Source organism: Microtus oregoni, unplaced genomic scaffold, assembly GCF_018167655.1.
Source record: "Microtus oregoni isolate MIOR12 unplaced genomic scaffold, Mior012 000144F_ref0000341, whole genome shotgun sequence".
Classification (NCBI taxonomy): Eukaryota; Metazoa; Chordata; class Mammalia; order Rodentia; family Cricetidae; genus Microtus; species Microtus oregoni.
In genome coordinates this window covers 1,171,475-1,188,426 of record NW_024544794.1, presented here as the reverse complement: position 1 = coordinate 1,188,426, position 16,952 = coordinate 1,171,475, and the positions used below count along the sequence as shown (strand labels likewise).

The 16,952-nt window shown below is 45.9% G+C and overlaps 1 protein-coding gene across 1 annotated transcript in view; it reads left to right on the top strand.

Annotated features, from left to right (window-relative positions):
* The first annotated feature begins 20 nt into the window (after window positions 1–20).
* The window catches only part of LOC121444838 (trafficking kinesin-binding protein 2), a 57,007-nt gene continuing 40,075 nt past the window's right edge, over window positions 21–16,952 (top strand). Inside the window, exon 1 of the mRNA XM_041646738.1 lies at window positions 21–271. The gene's annotated coding sequence lies outside the window, so the exon portion shown is untranslated. The remainder of the gene's footprint in view (window positions 272–16,952) is intronic.

The window sequence follows — 16,952 nt, the reverse complement described above, 5'->3', positions numbered from 1 at the left end:
GGGCCGTGCGCCGGGGCCCCGAAGGCTTCTGGGAAAGTGGGTCCGCGAGCTTCCCTAGCTGGGTGGGTGCTGCCGTCGACCCGGCGTCACCGCAGATCCAAGGTCGCCGAGTGATGAGGTGAAGCCGCCCGCCAGTCCCCTGCCACGCCCGGACTGTGTGGTAGCTGCGGCGGCGGCAGCTTCGGCTGCAGCTCTCAGGCTGTGGCAGCATTAGGGGCTTCTTCCTCCTCAGCGAGTGTGAGTGGAGGAGCGAGGACGCCGGGCCATTGCCGTGAGTAACCTCCCGCGCGCGACTCGGACTTGCCCTTGTCAACTTCTCCCTTTCTGCCCTGGGTCCCTCCGGTCCCCGGAGGTCACTCGTGGGAGTTCCACGCCCCGAGATGGGAAAGGGATGTTTCCTAAGGATAGGTGCAAAGTGATGGGCACTGGGGTCTAGCCTCCGGATTCGCCCCCATCGGCACCTCTGAAGATGGGCAGCTTCCCATCCTCTGCCAGACAGCTCCCATCTGGAGCTCTGCCGTTTTAGGATGAGAGGCTTTAGTGTCTGGACGATAAACCTTAAGCTCCCGGTGGCCATCTGTGGTGTAAACGGGAGGAGAGGACACTAGAAAGAGCTTTCTGTGTTGGGCTTTGCTTTGCAATTGATTTGGAGCCAAACGTCACATGTCTTTTAAAAGGGAAAAGAAAAGGTAGACTTAGGTCGAAGCGATAAGAATGGCAGGTGTCCTTATCATTGCCAAAACTTTTTCGTCCCACTTTAAAAAAAAAATCACAATTACGGTAGTGAAATCGATGACCTGCATTTGCACATTTTTCTGCATCAGGAAAGTTGGTAATTTTTCTTTGGAAATTCATCTAGCTTACATGGACCGGAGAATGAACCGGACTCAGAGTTCTTGCTCTGCCTCAGTAAAAATTTTTGTGGCCTTCAACCCTTTGCTGTTCTATCGAAAGTCTGAGCTACAGTGATCTCCACGTAGCCTATTAGTGATGGTGGACCTGACACTGGGAAACAAATTCTGAAGGACGCTGGGTGGTAGGAAGGGCAAAATTCAAAGCACTTTATCATCCCAGCAACTATCCAGCTTTCTATTTTTAAAATTAAGTAGTATCCAACAAGTCTCAGACGTTTAACCCTCCCGTAACATAGCTATGTGAAAGACGGTGTTTTACGTCTTACGTGTTCTTATTTGTGCGATGGGACAACCAGCATCTGAATACTTGAAACCCGCGAGACACCATTTCAGAGTGGTAATGTTGTGTGGTTCCCGTAACCACTTAAGCCAATAATGTGAAGCTCAGAAAACTTGACGTAACAAGTGAAGATGTAAATCTCGACTTGATCCGCTTCAAAGTTATGAATCAGGTGTCTTTTATACTGGTGGTTGAAAAGAATTTTTTCGTATTGTTTGCTAGCACGAGTTCCATCATACCTTGGACAGGGATCAACCCATAACCCCTACTTTGGTACTCCGAACAAATTGTACACTCTGTCAGCTCGTTTCGCCCCTCCTAGAACTGCTCATTAAGGCATGAAGAGCTCATTCCAAATCCTCCTGGATGTACTTATGTAAAGAAAAAAAATGATAGGATCGGACATGTACCACAAAGGTCATTTCCAGCGGTTGGGTTTTATGGTTCACTATGGATGCGTAACATCATAGTCACAGGGACTAGGGAAACTTGCTTTTTTTTTTTTTATTTCCCTACCCCAAATAAGTTAAAACCAACATGAGAGACGTGAGGTGAGACTACTGGGAGCATCGCAGTTCATGCTGTTTTTCTCAGCCACAGCTCGCTTATATCATCTGAACGGTTTTTTTGTTTTGAGTTTGTTGTGGTTGTCTTTCTTTCTTTTTTTTTTTTTTTTTTTTTTTTTTTTTTTTTGGTTTTTCGAGACAGGGTTTCTCTGTGGTTTTGGAGCCTGTCCTGGAACTAGCTCTTGTAGACCAGGCTGGCCTCGAACTCACAGAGATCCGCCTGCCTCTGCCTCCCGAGTGCTGGGATTAAAGGCGTGCGCCACCACCACCCGGCTCTTTCTTTCTTTCTTTCTTTCTTTCCTTCCTTCCTTCCCTCCCTTCCTTCCCTCCCTTTCTTCCTCCCTCCCTCCCTCTCTCCCTTTCTCCCTCCCTCCCTTTCTTTCTTTCTTTCTTTCTTTCGACAGTGATTCACTCTGTAGCCCTGACTGGCGTGGAACTCACAGAGATCAGCCTGCCTCTGCCTCTCTGAGTGCTGAGATTAAAGTTGTGCGCTACCGTGCCCATCTAGTTTTTAAAATTGCATTTGTGTGTTCATTGCTGTGACTGTGTGCCTGGGAGCCTTCATGCATGAGCGCAGGTGGGGGGTCAGAGGACAACTTGTAGGGATTCAGTTTTCTCTTTCTGCTGTGTGGGTCCTGGGAATCAGACTCAGGTTGTCAGTCTTGGTGACACGCACCTTGATCTCTCGGCCACCTTGCTGTCCCTGGACCAGTTCTTGAACCTCATTAAGTTACTATATTTAGCTGGAAAGAAACCTGAGACCTTGAAGCGATAGTCTCATTGGATGTCCATCATATCTGTTCAGACCTGCAGTGTTCTTGCAATAGCAATAATAGGAAACATAAAATAATGCACTTGCTGCATACCCCCACTGAATCCTTTACCTGGTTATTGCCACGATAGCACCATCGGGGTTTTGGCTCTTAACAGATAGACAGCTAAAGCAGTAGAATATTAACAAAGTTATTTAATCACTGAACGGTAGAAGTGGCTGTCACACCAGCCATGGTCAAACCTTTGCTTAAACATCAAAGCTCTTAATTGTGTAACAAAACCGTGGCGAAGGAGTCTTATTTTAACTACAGTGTCGTCGTTACGACTGCTTTATTTAGAATGGAGAGTCAACATTAAATGACTTTCCTATCTTCGTGGGGAAACAATGGAGTCAGGATTTGAGCATATATATATATATATATATATAGGCTCATTTATATATATATAAATATATATATATATATATATATCTTTTACTTCAGGGTCCATGTTCTTCTCTTTACTTCTCATCAAGTCTTTATTAAATATTTTCTGTATCGCTGTCCTGGTTATAAGGATATAATCTTCACTGTTATATCCTTATGTATATGGAGAAGAGAGGGGGAGTTATGTTAGCGTCTTGAGCAACATGACAGCAGAATCCAGAGACTGGGAACACAGGGCGCTGCATCAGCCGGGAGGGAAAGGTTTGGGCCAGTCTTGGAAAAACAGATGGGCGTTAGCGTGGGCAGAGAAAGGGGTAGCAACTGTCATGGGCTCAATAATGTCCTCTGAGGATTTTTATCTGGAAGCCCTACCTAACCCTCGTTGCCCCAGAATGTAACTATATTTGCATAGGGCTTCTGAGGAGATTAAGTTGAAATGAGACCGTAAATGGGAATTCTATGCAGTCTGACAGGTATGCTTACAAGAAAAAAAAAAAAAGGACTGGACACAAAAAAGATACACTTGCATAGGAAGGAACCTATAACATTATCAAGGCCAAGAAGAGAGGCCTCGGGAGAAACCAAACCTGAATTTTGGACTTCCGGCTCCCCGAACTAAGAGAAGAGAAAATTGCTCGTTAACCTGCGCAGTCCGTGGTATTTTGTTCTTGCAGCCCCAGAAAACAAGTAGGTGTTGCAGCCCGCGGGCATGGCGTACAGAAAGATGTGACTGGCTGGGTCGGGTTTCGCGGTGAGTTTTGAGAGATGAAGCTGGGGACCGGGTTGGGAGGATTAGGGCGACTTTGTATGAGATCCAAAGACCTTTAAACCGGAGGGATAAAATGGAGGATTTGGTAGCACTGGGAAAACGTTACGCTTGCTTCTTAGGAAGACAATGGCAAATGGGAAGAAAGCTGAGGCAGGGAGACCGGTTCAGATGGCTATTTACCGTAGGAACTTTAATTCTCAAAAACTAAGACTGTAAAAGTCACAGCTGGATGCAGGAGAGGTTCCCTGGGTAATGGCCCCTGTTACCTGAGTTTGATTCCTGGGACCCAGACGATGGAATGGGAGAACTGACTTCCGTGGATTGTCCTCTGGCATTCAGTGTGCACCATGGCATGGACAAGCACATACACGCGCCAAATAAGTAAATGTAGCAAAATTGTGTCTTAAAAAGTCACAGCCAACCCCTAGGCCACATATAGGATGATTTAGCAAGAATTTGCATGTATCCGTTTTTTCTTAAAGTTTGGCTTTATGTTTGATTGTTTTTAAAACTTCGCCTTCGTAGTAAAGCTTTACACAACTATCACAAAATATTCAGGAGTTTGCTACCCTGAGAAGTGATTTTTGTTTTATTAGGTATCTAGTGGGTGCTTTTATAATATCAATACTCTTGTAAGCTCATCCTGTGGCTGCCTATGAAATATATATATATATACTGTTCTTCTTCACTTATGAATAAATACACAGAAACATAGGTTAAGTAGTTTATTGAAAGACATGCAACTAAGGAACGGCCAAGTGAAGATACAGAATCAACTCTCCTGTCTTCGTTATCTGGGTTCCTAACTTTACTACTTAATCAAGATCTTCAACCACGTGTACCAAGAGGCAAGGAGGAGTCAAAATGAGTGTGTTTGCTGTAAGGAATGGACAGGCTGAGGAATAATTATAAGAAAAGCCTTTGAGATATTTATTTTATAAAGAAGCAAAGCTAATGACAGGCTTTGCACCGAGGCTCCTGGGAAGACAGATGGAGAAAGGCATTTGAGCCAGTTGGAATTTGGGTTTGTAGAACTGAGAGAGGACATTAGGGTTTGAGGAAACACTGTGGCCAATTATAGGATTGAGAATTTCCGGGTGTTTGCAGAGAGCCAGTAAACGCTGCCCTTTGTATATTGTCTGGTTGGTAGAGGAAGTGGGAGCCAGCTTGTGGGAGGTGGTGGATTTTTTTTTTAATGCGTGTGAACATTTTGCTCACGCATGTGTCTGGCACCCTTGGGAGTTTGAAGGGGGCATTGGATCCCTTGGGGCTAGAGTGATAGACAACTGTGAGCTGCCATGTGGGTACTGCATCCTCTGCGAGAACAGCAAGTTCTCGAGAGGCCATCCCTCCAGCCCCATTTTTAGCCTGAATGGATCTGCATATGCTGGGTGCCTTCATCTTCCATAGCAGGAAGGAAACTCATCCATAACCCATTCTGTTTTCACCACCTCACAGGTCCCTGCTGTTCATCCCCCGTCCTAGGTCTTTCTTAAATAATCCATGTGTAAGTGGTAAAATTTCCCACTTGTCTCTCTTTCTCTGGTCCTGCTTTTTGAAATTTATCCTGAGTTCTGTCCCCAACTTGGTTCCTCTCAAGCGCCGTTTCCTCTGGGATCAAGGTCAGACTTCTTGACTTGGACTAGTCAGTTTCAAATATCCATACTTTGGGGCCTCTGTTTTTTTTTTTTTTCTCTCATTCTGTTGGGTTCAGTTTTTGTTGTTTGTTTGTTTACTTTGTCTTATAGCAATGGCTCTCCACCTGTGGGTCTTGACCCCTTTGGCAAACCTCTGTGTCCAAAAATATCTACATTACAATTTACAACAGTAGCAAAATTACAGTTATGAAGTAACAACAAGGTAATTTTATGGTTGGGGTCACCACAGCATGAGGAACTGTATTAAAGGATCCCAGAATTAGGAAGGTTGAGAACCACTGACTTATAGATTCTTGTTCTGAGTCTTTCATACTTAAGAAACCAACAGTTGGCTGGTGATGGTGTACGTACGCCTTTAATCCCAGCAATCAGGAGGCAGAGGCAGGTGGATCTCTGTGAGTTTGAGGTCAGGCAGATCTACAAGAGCTAGTTCCAGGACAGGCTCCAAAGCTACAGAGAAACCCTGTCTCAAAAAACCAAAAGAAAAAGAAATGAGAGCAAGGGAGAGAAAAAAAAAGAAAGAAGTCTACTAAATGGAGTATGAAGAGAGACCTTTTAGCTCGAAATGACCTCTCCTCCTCTGAGAACTCTCAATAGGATAGAGGCGTGGTAGTACCCATTAAATATAAATTATCTTGCTCTCTTCGATTTCTTAGGTCATCACGTTTGAGATCTTATCTAGATCATGAGATCATTAGCCCTTTCCTTGTTAGAGCTCAGATTTCTTAGCTCTTTAATCTTTTTGGTAGGCACTGTTGTATACTGTATCTATTTTTTTAGTGTATCTATTTTAATACCTTGAGTTTAATTCAGGAAGCATTTATTGGAAGTTGTTAGGCGTATCGCTATTGACTAGTTCTTAGTAGAATTTTTTTTTGAAATTATGTAATAATTAACCTCTTAACGTGTAACACGCGGACTTCATTCCTAGCATTAGTACTGACACACAGAACCTCAAGGACGTCCGTTTAATCCTTGAGAATTGCAGGTAACTCATGCTAGAAATCTACAGTCTTCAGTGTTGTAGAAGTGGAGAACTGGTTCATTCTGGAACACTCTGAAGCCTTTGAAGCTTGTCTGTGTTTATCTGCTAATGTTTGCCAGATGTTGAGTTCTGTTTGTTTAGAGAGCTTTTTGGAGAGTCAGATAAAAAGGAAGAAACTGGGTTTTTTTTAAGTGATAATTTCAGAGTAGATGAATTATGCAAGTCAGCGGGGAAAGAATTTGCCCAACAATTTAGTCACTAGGTCACCCCTGGCCTGGAGATGTAGCTGCTGGTGGTGGTACTTGCCGGAGCTACCGGATTACTCCCCCCAACACTGAAAAAACAAAACTCGAATTATTTATTAAAGGCCTCTGATAGTTTATTTCGTCAAGTTACTGAATTGTTTAGGCTCCTGTCCTTGGATTCCCGTTTTTTGGCCAGCCAGGACAAAGGGCGATAGGACCTCCCTTTCTTCCCAAGAAGACTTTGGAGTAAAGGCAATACACACGTGAAAGTAACCGACCAGGCAAGGAGGTAAGCCCGAAAGGCTGCCTAGCCAAGATGAAGTCTCCGTTAGTAACAAAGTAACTGCTAGGCTGGGGCTGGCCTTGAGAGTAGTTAAAGCAGGAAGGAAGAGCATTCACACAGAGAGCAGCTACAGAGGCAAGGTGGGAAGGAGGAGCAGGCAGGGCCCACTGTGGGGCTTTTGCTACTACATTAAAGTTGTTCCCAGCACTCAGGAGGATCTCTGGGAGTTCGAGGCCAGCCTGGTCTACAAGAGCTAGTTCCGGGACAGGCACCAAAGCTACAGAGAAACCCTGTCTCGAAAAACCAAAAAAAAAAAAAAAAAAAGTTGGTATACAAAGCAGTAAGTTCCGTTATGATGTTGTCATGCATATGTGCGTGCGTGCGTGCGTGCGTGCGTGCGTGCGTGTGTGTGTGTGTGTGTCCCTCCTTGTCTGGGCCCCCTCCCCTGTAAGTGGTTCCCTTTCTATCATGTCACATGTATTCTCTTCACCTCCTCTCGTAGACCCTGTCTGTCCCTCCACACACATTCACAAACACATAAGTTTACATCTACATCTGCATATGAGAGAAAACACACAATATTTATGAGTCAGGCTTATTAATGTGATGACTTCCATTTTCCTTCAGGTGCCATGATTTCATTCCTGATGGTCGATCAATTCCTTTGTGTATGTGTTCCTTCTTTTCCTTATCCATTTATCTACTGATGGATATTTTTTTTCTTTTTTTATTTAAATTTATTTATTTATTAAGGATTTCTGCCTCGTCCCCACAACCGCTTCCCATTTCCCTCCCCCTCCCCCAATCAAGTCCCCTCCCTCATCTGCTCGAAGAGCAATCAGGGTTCCCTGACCTGTGGGAAGCCCAAGGACTGCCCACCTCTTAGCTCTGCTTCTTAGCTATGTGAACAGTGCGGCAAGTATCCACGTATCTCTGTGCTGTGTTGGTTTAGTCCTTTGGGTGTATAAAAGTGTGGAGTCTTGAGCTATATAAACCCTAACAGCACAAGAAAACAATCCCACAAATTGTCACTGGGATTACATGAAATTAAAAAGCTTCTCAGTAACAAGGGAAACGCCGCAAAGAGAAGAGACAGACTGCAGGATGAAGAAAATCTTTGCCAGCTGTAGATCTGACAGGGGATTGGTAGCTAGAACATAGAAAGAAGTCCAAAATCTAGCTCCAAACCCCTGTAGGATCAATACGTGTGTTAATGAGCCAAATAGACAGTTCTCAAAAGAAATAAAAATGGCCAGAAATATCTGAAGTTATTCAACGCCCTTCACCACCAGGGAATGTAAACTGAAACTCTTTAGACATCCATCTTGCCCCGTCATCAATGGCTGTCATCAAGAAAAAACAGTTTAATTTTTTTAAAAAAGTAGTTTTGTTTTTAAAAATTATTTTAGAGAAGGATTAAAATTAAATTATTTAATTAAAATTAAAAGTCATTTTGGAATCCCTTTAGAGAAGAAAGGGAAGCAGGAGGCCGTGCGTGCCTGGAGTCCTGTCAGGAGTTAGTCCTGTTAGTCCTGAAGGCCAAGAGGTGATGACGATGGCTTGGAATGGGATGGAGGAGAAAGCATGGAGGAACAGCGGATGGATTTGAGACACACAATGGTAGGCTTGGCGGATTGCTAATGCATCAGGTGTGGTGCGGTGAGGAAGACCCAATAGACTCTAATCGGGATGGAGGGCACTTACCCTCTTAAGTGGAACTCAGGAAAAGGACCAAAGGGCCGCACTGGGTGTCATCAACACTGAAGAGGGAGCTAACTGTGGCGATGACAGCTTCATACAACGTAGATGAAAAAAAGAAACAGCAACGAGAACAAGACAATGTTGCAGTCGAACTCCAGGAGTCCCAAACACAAGGGTCTAAGGGAGTTGGGGCGATGGCCTCAGTCACTTCTCTGTCGCTGTGACCATGTGACCAAGAACAGCCTAAGAAACCATTTCTCTTGCTGTACAGTTCCAGAGGGACAGAGTCCTTTGTGGGGGAGGAGGAGGCAGGAGCACAGGACGCAGAGATTGGGGGGAACAGAGGGGAACGGATAGGGGAAGAGAAGGAAAGAACCCGGAAGTGGAATGAAGCTAGAAACTCAAAGCCCACCTCTCCCTCGTGGCCCATTTCCTCCTATTTTCCCCTAAAGGTTCCAGAGCCTCCCAAAGGGCACCACCACCTGGGGACCGAGGGCTCAGGTACGCTATCTTGGGGGGGGGGGGGGGAGGAGCATTTTCTGCCCAAACCACCGAGGTCTGAGAATAAGTGTGGGAAGATGCAGGCCACAAGAAGTAAGGAGGGCATCCATGCTGAGGTAGAAGTGATGCAGAGACTACAGAGGTGGGTTCGGCTGTGACTAGAGGGGCTTGTGGGAAGGAGAGCCGTCTCTGGAGGGAGGGATGAGAGATGAAGGCTGAAGAGTGAGAAAAAATGCTGAGAAGCTTGGGTGAGCACTCCTGGGAGGGCGGTGGCTGATGGGAAGTTCCAAAGCCCTGAGGAAGGGAGGGTTGTATGTTCTCTTGTGGTTTTAATAGTAGGAGCGTGCAAACCACAAGTTGGAGTCTAGCCTGGGCTACGTATGAAGTTCCAGGTCACCTTAGCTGCAAAGTGAGACCCTGATTACAGAAATCATAAAGAAGATTCTGGGTGTGGCGCTGAGCCAGGGAAGATGGTGGAGTGGGCAGGGTAGCCAGTGGACCACGGTCCGGAGCAGGCAGCAGTGGCCGCTAAGTGACTACATGATTTGTCATGGTGTATGTACACGCACCGTGGAAAAACTGAAAAACCCAGGCAGACATCATAGTTGGGGGCCTCTGAGGGACTTGAGGGATCCATGACCACACCCTGCTCCAGATCTTCCTTCCAGAGATGATTGGTTTTTACCCCAATCAAACGTGCACTGGAGGGGAAGGGAGCTGTAGGTCCAGGCTTTGTTGGGGGCAGGGAAGAAGAGGGGACCTGGCTTTGTCCCCAAAGAGAAAGGATATTTAAGCAGATCATGGAGGCCATGTCTTGGTGTGATGCCCACGCATGCTGGCCGAGTTTACAGTAACCCCATGCCATGTGGTTTTGTGACACCTCTGGAGAATTTGGTTGCTTTATATTTAAAATGTAGTCAATTTCACAAAGTAGACAATTCAAAGATGGATCGCTTATTTAAAGTGAATGTGTCTGGGGTCCCAGCGCCAAAGCTCCGCTCTCCTGCCATGTCAGGGCTGGGGAGCTGGTTGTTCAGGCCAGGGCTATACATCAAAACAAAAGGAAGCTGGTCGCCTAAGAAAGAGCCCTCTGTCTGGAGAAAGGGGGAGGAGCCTAGAAACAGCAATGATGTGTGGTGTATCTGAGATGGGATTGCTCTTCAGAAAGCAGAGATTTAACAGCTGCAGGGGAGAGGGGAGGTCCAAAGCTTGTTATCCTACTAAATCGCTGTGTTTGGTTTCGTTTTCTCTCCTAGCCACAATGCAAAGGCTACAAGCGAGGCTGATCCTTGCAGCTGTGAATTTTTTAGGCTATCTTGTTGTCTCTCGATGTGGGGCTTGTTTGAAATGCTTTGCCAGTCAGCTGCACATGCTTCGTAGCAGTGAGCCAAAACCAGCTCCAAGAGGAATGGGTCCTCACTACTGTGCGTACTATAAAAGCGGATACTGTAATCACTGCAGAAACGCAGGCCACTCAGCACCAAACCCTCTTCTGTGACATTGGAGTTTTTAACGAGTCTCACTGTGTAGCCCAGGCTGGTCTCCAATTTAGAGTCTCTGGTCTCACCCTCCCAGACTGAGATTATAGACCATCTTACGTAGTTTTTCCTAAGGCCAATGCAGCGTTTCTTTAGAGTGTTCGCTATTGGCTTAAGTTTGCTTTGTAAGGCAGTTCATTTCATGGGTATTGGATTGAAAATTTATCAGTAATCAGTTAAATCAGATTGCAGTCCTGGCTGTCCTAGAACTCACGGACAGCTGCCTGCCTCTGTCTCCAGAGAACCAGGATTAAAGTACCAGCATGTGCCGCTGCATTGGGCTAGTGTCCCTACTTTTAATCAGTAATCCAGTAGGCTTGTTTGTCATCTCCTTATGTGTCGATTGCTGTTAGGTTTGGGCCGTGCAAAATCAGGTACACCAAAGAGCTCTGAGTTCAGTGAGGCCAAGACAACAGATGAGGTTATTGTCTTCTGGGATCATTTAGTCCACAGACAAGCATTCCCTAAACACCAGCAAAATCACAGTGAGAAAATTTCAGATTTCTCAACCCTTTTTCCCATGTTTATAGTCCACTCCTAGTCTATATATCGATTAACAGGAAACCTTATAAAGGAAGAAAGGGGACTTCCACTCTCCTTGGGAGTCAGTAGAGAAAGAGAGTGTTCCTAGCCAGCCTAGGAGAAAGAATGCCAGGTGAGAAGGGCACTTGCCTCCACCTTAGTCCCTGGTGCTGGACGGGTAAGAAACGGGCGTTTGAGAAAGCGCCAGTGTAGGAAGCAGGTCCTGGGCTCAGTCTCGAGCAGATTCCTGTGGTGCTCTGATAACCTGGTTATCTGGCTTCTCTCCCCAACCTCAGGCTGGAAAGGGGGGATGTGCTGGCACCTCACACGGAACGAGAAACAAGGTTAGGAGTGAGTTTGTAAAGTCTAGAATAAACAAATAAGTAAACAAAAAGCAATTTGGACATTTAGTGCAGAAAGAAAGAGGTCTCTGAAAGCCGATCTGGAGGAGTTCACGTCACACCATCACGCATGCACACGTGACATTATGTGGTGATTGCTGTTTACAGGAGAGGCCTGAGTCACCCAAGGCCACTCCCCCTCCCTTAGCCATTTTGCTTCCTTACGATTGGAAATGGAGATCATCTTATATCTGTGCCTTTATTTATTATGGTTGTTATTAGTGTGGGGGGCACATATGTGGGTGTCAGAGGGCAGCTTGCAGGAGTCAGCTCTCTCCTTCCACCATGTACGTCTCGGGGATCACACTCAGGCTGTCAGGCCTGGCGATAAACACCTTTACCCCCGAACCGTCTCTCTGAGCCGTCTCTCTGGCCCCAGATAACTCATATATATATATATATATATATATATATATATATATATATGCCCATGAACAAACAGGATTTGTTTGATTTTTTTTTATTCAGAAATCACTGTGTTACTTAAACGTGGGTAACTGTTTTGCAGTTCTCTGAAGCCCTTTCAAATGACAAAAGCTTTCTGCCCCTCTCCCCCTTCCATCCCCTTGTCGATCGCTTGTCCTACCTCAGAGGATAGAGATGTCAGCTGTAGCAAAACAGGCTTGGCCTTCATTCCTGACATCTTACTCCTGCAGCATGGTAAGCGACTCCTAAGCCTCGGCATCCTTTTCTATAAAGTAATGGCAATAATGGCCACGTCATGGGGCTGCTGTGAGGATTAAAGGGGATTGTGGGTAGACGGCTTTGAAGTCAGGCTACACTGGGCATTGTATTCGGAAAGCCAGTTTGGAGCAGAAATGTGAGTATAGCTTTTCACTGAAACTCTGGACTCTCTTACGCCATTATTATAAATTGTTTCCGCCAAAAGCTGATCTTAGAAAACTTGTGAGTGTAGTTTCGTTTGGCATGTTCTTTAGGGAAGTCTTTGAGGTTGTGCCTTCCATGTCAAAAGCTAGTGCTGTCCAGAAACCTTCCCCTTTCTCCAGCTTCGCAGGTGTGGATATGACAGGCGCCTCAGTGTGTCCTCGGCTTCCAGGCCTGGAGGAAGTGTCACAGTGAGCAGGATTAGCTGCTTCCCATACTTAACTATTCTCCTTTGTAGGAACGTCTGCCCCAGAACCCAGATTGCCCCGAGTCTAGAACTGAGGACCGTGAAGGCACAGGGGCAGGAAGCGGAGAGAGTGGGTGAGCACAGCAGGGCTCCAGCAGCTGTTGAAGGGCAAGGTATGAGCCGAGACAGCAGCAATGGGATGGGGAGCAAATCTGTGGGTGCTGAGACCAGGTGGAGAGCAGAGAAGAGGGCCTCTGCGACGTGGGTGAGCTTGGGATACGTGGATGATTCTGGAGCTACGTGTACCTAGAAGGTGCAGCAACTAAAAATAGTGATAATACAGCAGGTATCTGAGCACCTGGGGAATGGTGAGTTTAGAATGTGGTGGCTTTATGGGACCCATATACATTGAGAATGACATTTCCAATGTAAAGTTATAAAATGTCAGTTTGAGCTAAAGACAGAAGCGTGGGTGTGGCTCTCATGGAGCCGGAAGTGAAGGTCTTTGAAGTCATGTGACTTCTAAGGTGAGAAAGAAGGCTCCTGAGAAAAGCTGGAAAGTGTGGGGATACAGGCTGTTGGAGGCAGGTGGGGAGACTTCTTCCCCAGTTACTGTGGCCATGCAAAGCTCCAGTTCCAGGGACCCTAGTGGCCTTTTCTGAACCCCATGGGGACAGACATGCCTGTGGTGCGCATCCAGGCAAAACACTCACACACATGAAAACAAAATAAATCTTTTTTAAAAAAAGTGGTCTTGTCTTGAAATCCTGGGGATGCTTGTGACAGCTGGTGTTGGAAAGGAAGGCTCGGGTCAGTGCGAGATGCAGCTGTAAACCCTTCTGTGAGGTTGCCGAGCTGCATTTGCTTCTGACTGTGTCTGTAATGAACGTCCCTCCATCCTGACTGTCACTCAGCCTTCCCGATGTTCGCGAGCACAGCCTCCTCTGTTTGACACGAACCACATGGTGCCTGTGGTTTCGCTTTTGGCACCTGATGTAACTTTTGCTTCTGAAAATGCTAAGTTCTACAGCTTTTAAGCAACTGAAGGATTTATGATGATTGTAATACCAAAAGCAAATTGCTTTTATTGTTAGAGGTCATACGTGAATTATTATTAGAGGAAAACGTGAAGATAGATTTCCTTCTTGCTGTTGTTTTTAGAAGTTCGATATTCCTTACTGCTGTGTTGAAGTGCTGTTTCAAGGGTCTTAGCTGATGAAGGGCAGGTTTTGCGGTAATAATCTTAAGCCTGACAGTACAATTGCATCTGTTGAGTTGGTTTTCGATATTCTGTGGTCTTAGAAACGCAACCATCTTCTTGATGTCTCTGACATCTTAGTTTTGTCACTCAGCGTTGATAGTGCTTTCTGGCTGGTTGGGGTGGGCTTGTTCCCTCCCAGAAGCCCATCCGTACCGCGGTGCCCACAGAACCTCTTCTGTCAGACGCCTCTACTCGAGGTAAACACCTCAGTCCATCCGTAACGCGGTGCCCACAGAACCTCTTCTGTCAGACGCCTCTGCTCGAGGTGTTTCTCAGTCCATCTGTACCGCGGTATCTACAGAACCTCTCTGTCAGATGCCTCTGCCCGAGGTGTTTTCTCTGGCATGGCTGAGATAACAGGAAGTCCACGCATGTGTTATACAACTTCCTCCGTGTTACCCATAATCTAAAGACCTCACCTCACTTTCCCCTGTTTGATCTGTTGCTGTCGTCAAACAGATGTCTATCTTCCTTGTTTTAAAAGTATTTTCAAGTAACTGATGGTTTTACTAATACCCTGCGCTGAAAGTAACCTGTGAGCTAACATCACCTGTGCCTCATGTTTCAGCGAATGTCTGACACAGCAGTTTTCATCTTCCGATTGCTGTGACCTCTAATACAGTTCCTCAGGGAGTGGTGACCCCAGCCATAAAATTATTTCATTGTTACTTCATAACTGTAATCTTACTACTGCTATGAATCATAATGTAAATATCTGATACGCAACCCCCCTGAAAAGGTCATTCAACCCCCAGTGAGGTCACAGCCCACAGGTTGAGAACCACTGGTCTAGATGGGACCCTCCAATACTAAAGAGATGGCCAAATCCCTCTCTGTAATCTCTGCAGTCTTGGTACTCCCAGGGCCCCGGGCTGCTGCATCTCCCAGAGGGTGTTCCCTCTCCTCAGAAAAAAGAAAAGCCTGTTGCTCCCCTACTCTTCTTTGACCTTGCACCCTGAGTGGCCTTTCCGCCTACTCCCTGGTGGCTGGACCATCGCCCAGTCTTGGCGCACATCTTACCAAACATTTCCCCACGACTTCTCTCTAAGAGACGCTCTACCACCAGCTGCTTCGCTGTGGACAATGTGGACTTTACTCAGGAAGACTTGATAAAATAACGCTTTTAGTAACCCTTATTTTCTTCGGTTATCAAGCTTTGAGACAGGGCTTCTCTATGTAGCCTTGGCTGTCCTAGAACTCACTCTGTAGGCCAGGCTGGCCTCGAACTCACAAGGATCCTCCTGCCTCTGCCTCAGTGCTGGGATTAAAGGTGTGCCATCGGCGACCAGTCATTTTTAACTCTTTAAACAGTGCACACTAAACTTGTAGGTTCAGCAGTCGTGACAGCGAAAACAAGCAGGTAGCGTCAGTGTGGACATTTTCAGGAGTGTGCTCCTGAGTAGGTGCTGAGGGAAGATTGTACAAGTGTAAGCACGGAATATAGAAAAGTGTGTACTGCTCTATCTCATTTACCAAAGTCAGCCACAAGCAGCCCTGAATGTTTCTGTCCAGTTGTTTTACCTTTCCAACACAAGAAGAAAACATAACATGTACGTATTCATGTATATATTTTGCTTCTTGTCATAAATACAATATATGTGTCTAAAAAATTCAGACAGCACACAAAGAATCCAATGAAACGTACTCATCATGGTTTCTCACCGTCCGTCCCAGGACACAGTCACACAGAGCTAGCTGTTAGGAAACATTTATCTTCAGTGTTAGCATACGAGCCACCTGGCCATCGTGTTTGTGACTGTCTAGTATTTAGAATATACAGTTACACAATCAATTATTTCCATAGATGATTTCCAATTAACAGGTTTTTAATCTACTTTAAAACTCAAGAATCCGCCTGGCAGTGGTGGCGCACACCTTTAATCCCGGCACTTGGGAGACAGAGGCAGGTAGATCTCTGTGAGTTCGAGGCCAGCCTAGTCTACAGAGAGAGTTCCAGGACAGCCAGGGCTGCACAGAAACCCTGTCTCAAAAAAGCAAACAAAACAACTCAAGAATCTGTAACAAGACTCAGTGAATGTTTCCTGCAAAAGTCTGGTACTGGATGTCTCAGTGAAGCTGTGCACTGTTTGTCGCATGAGATTGTTGTTCTCTTTTGTTAACTCCTTAAAAAAATGTAAAGACCGTTCTTCATTTATAGGATTGACTAACTGTGGCTCCCAGGCTCACCTGGCTGCCTCCTGCTCTAGAACCTCGTCTGGCTGCCTCCTGCTCTAGAACCTCGTCTGGCTGCCTCCTGCTCTAGAACCTCGTCTGGCTGCCTCCTGCTCTAGAACCACAGCCACAGCATTTTGTACATAGAGCAGACAGCTACGAGGTCACCAGACTCACACAGCACACACAAGCAAACTGAAAAAAGCCAGACTTTGAAAACTACGCTTCTCGATGGGAATCTTACTTGATGCTTGATGTCTCAGAGTAGCAATATCAAAGGACAGAGGAGTCATACTCAAAGGCTCCAAAGAGCCGGATGTGGTGGCACATGCCTGCAATTCCAGGGCTCAGGAGGCAGAGGCGAGAGGCCGGGGAGGGCTTGGAGGGAGGCAGGCACCGAAACAGACTTGCCTGCTATTTATACATCTGTACCCTCCTTCCTTCCTTAGAGCGCAGCTAGGTTACGGCAGAAAACATCATGACTCTTTGAGAAAATGCCAAGGGCTGTGCCCACATAGATCCCATCTCAGAGCTCACCTGTGCTTCTGCAGTCAGGGCATCCAGCGACGTTGTTATGTCCAGGAGCAGTCAGCCTTTAGAATGGGAGGGGTGTGACAATGATTGTAAGCCAACTGACAAATAGGGGCAGCAGGTTTAAACATTTCATAGGTGTTTGATGTTTCTGTTTTAACCCATAGGCCTTCAAAGTTTCTTATTCCTCATATCAAAGGTAAATATTTTAATTTATTTATAAATACCAAGTATACAAATTAAATGCAGAAAATATTTCATTTATGTAAGTGGAACTGATTATTGCTCTTCTCACTTAGCATTTGATTCTGGTGCATGTCACCCACAGTGTGTTTCCACACATTCTACCTGCAC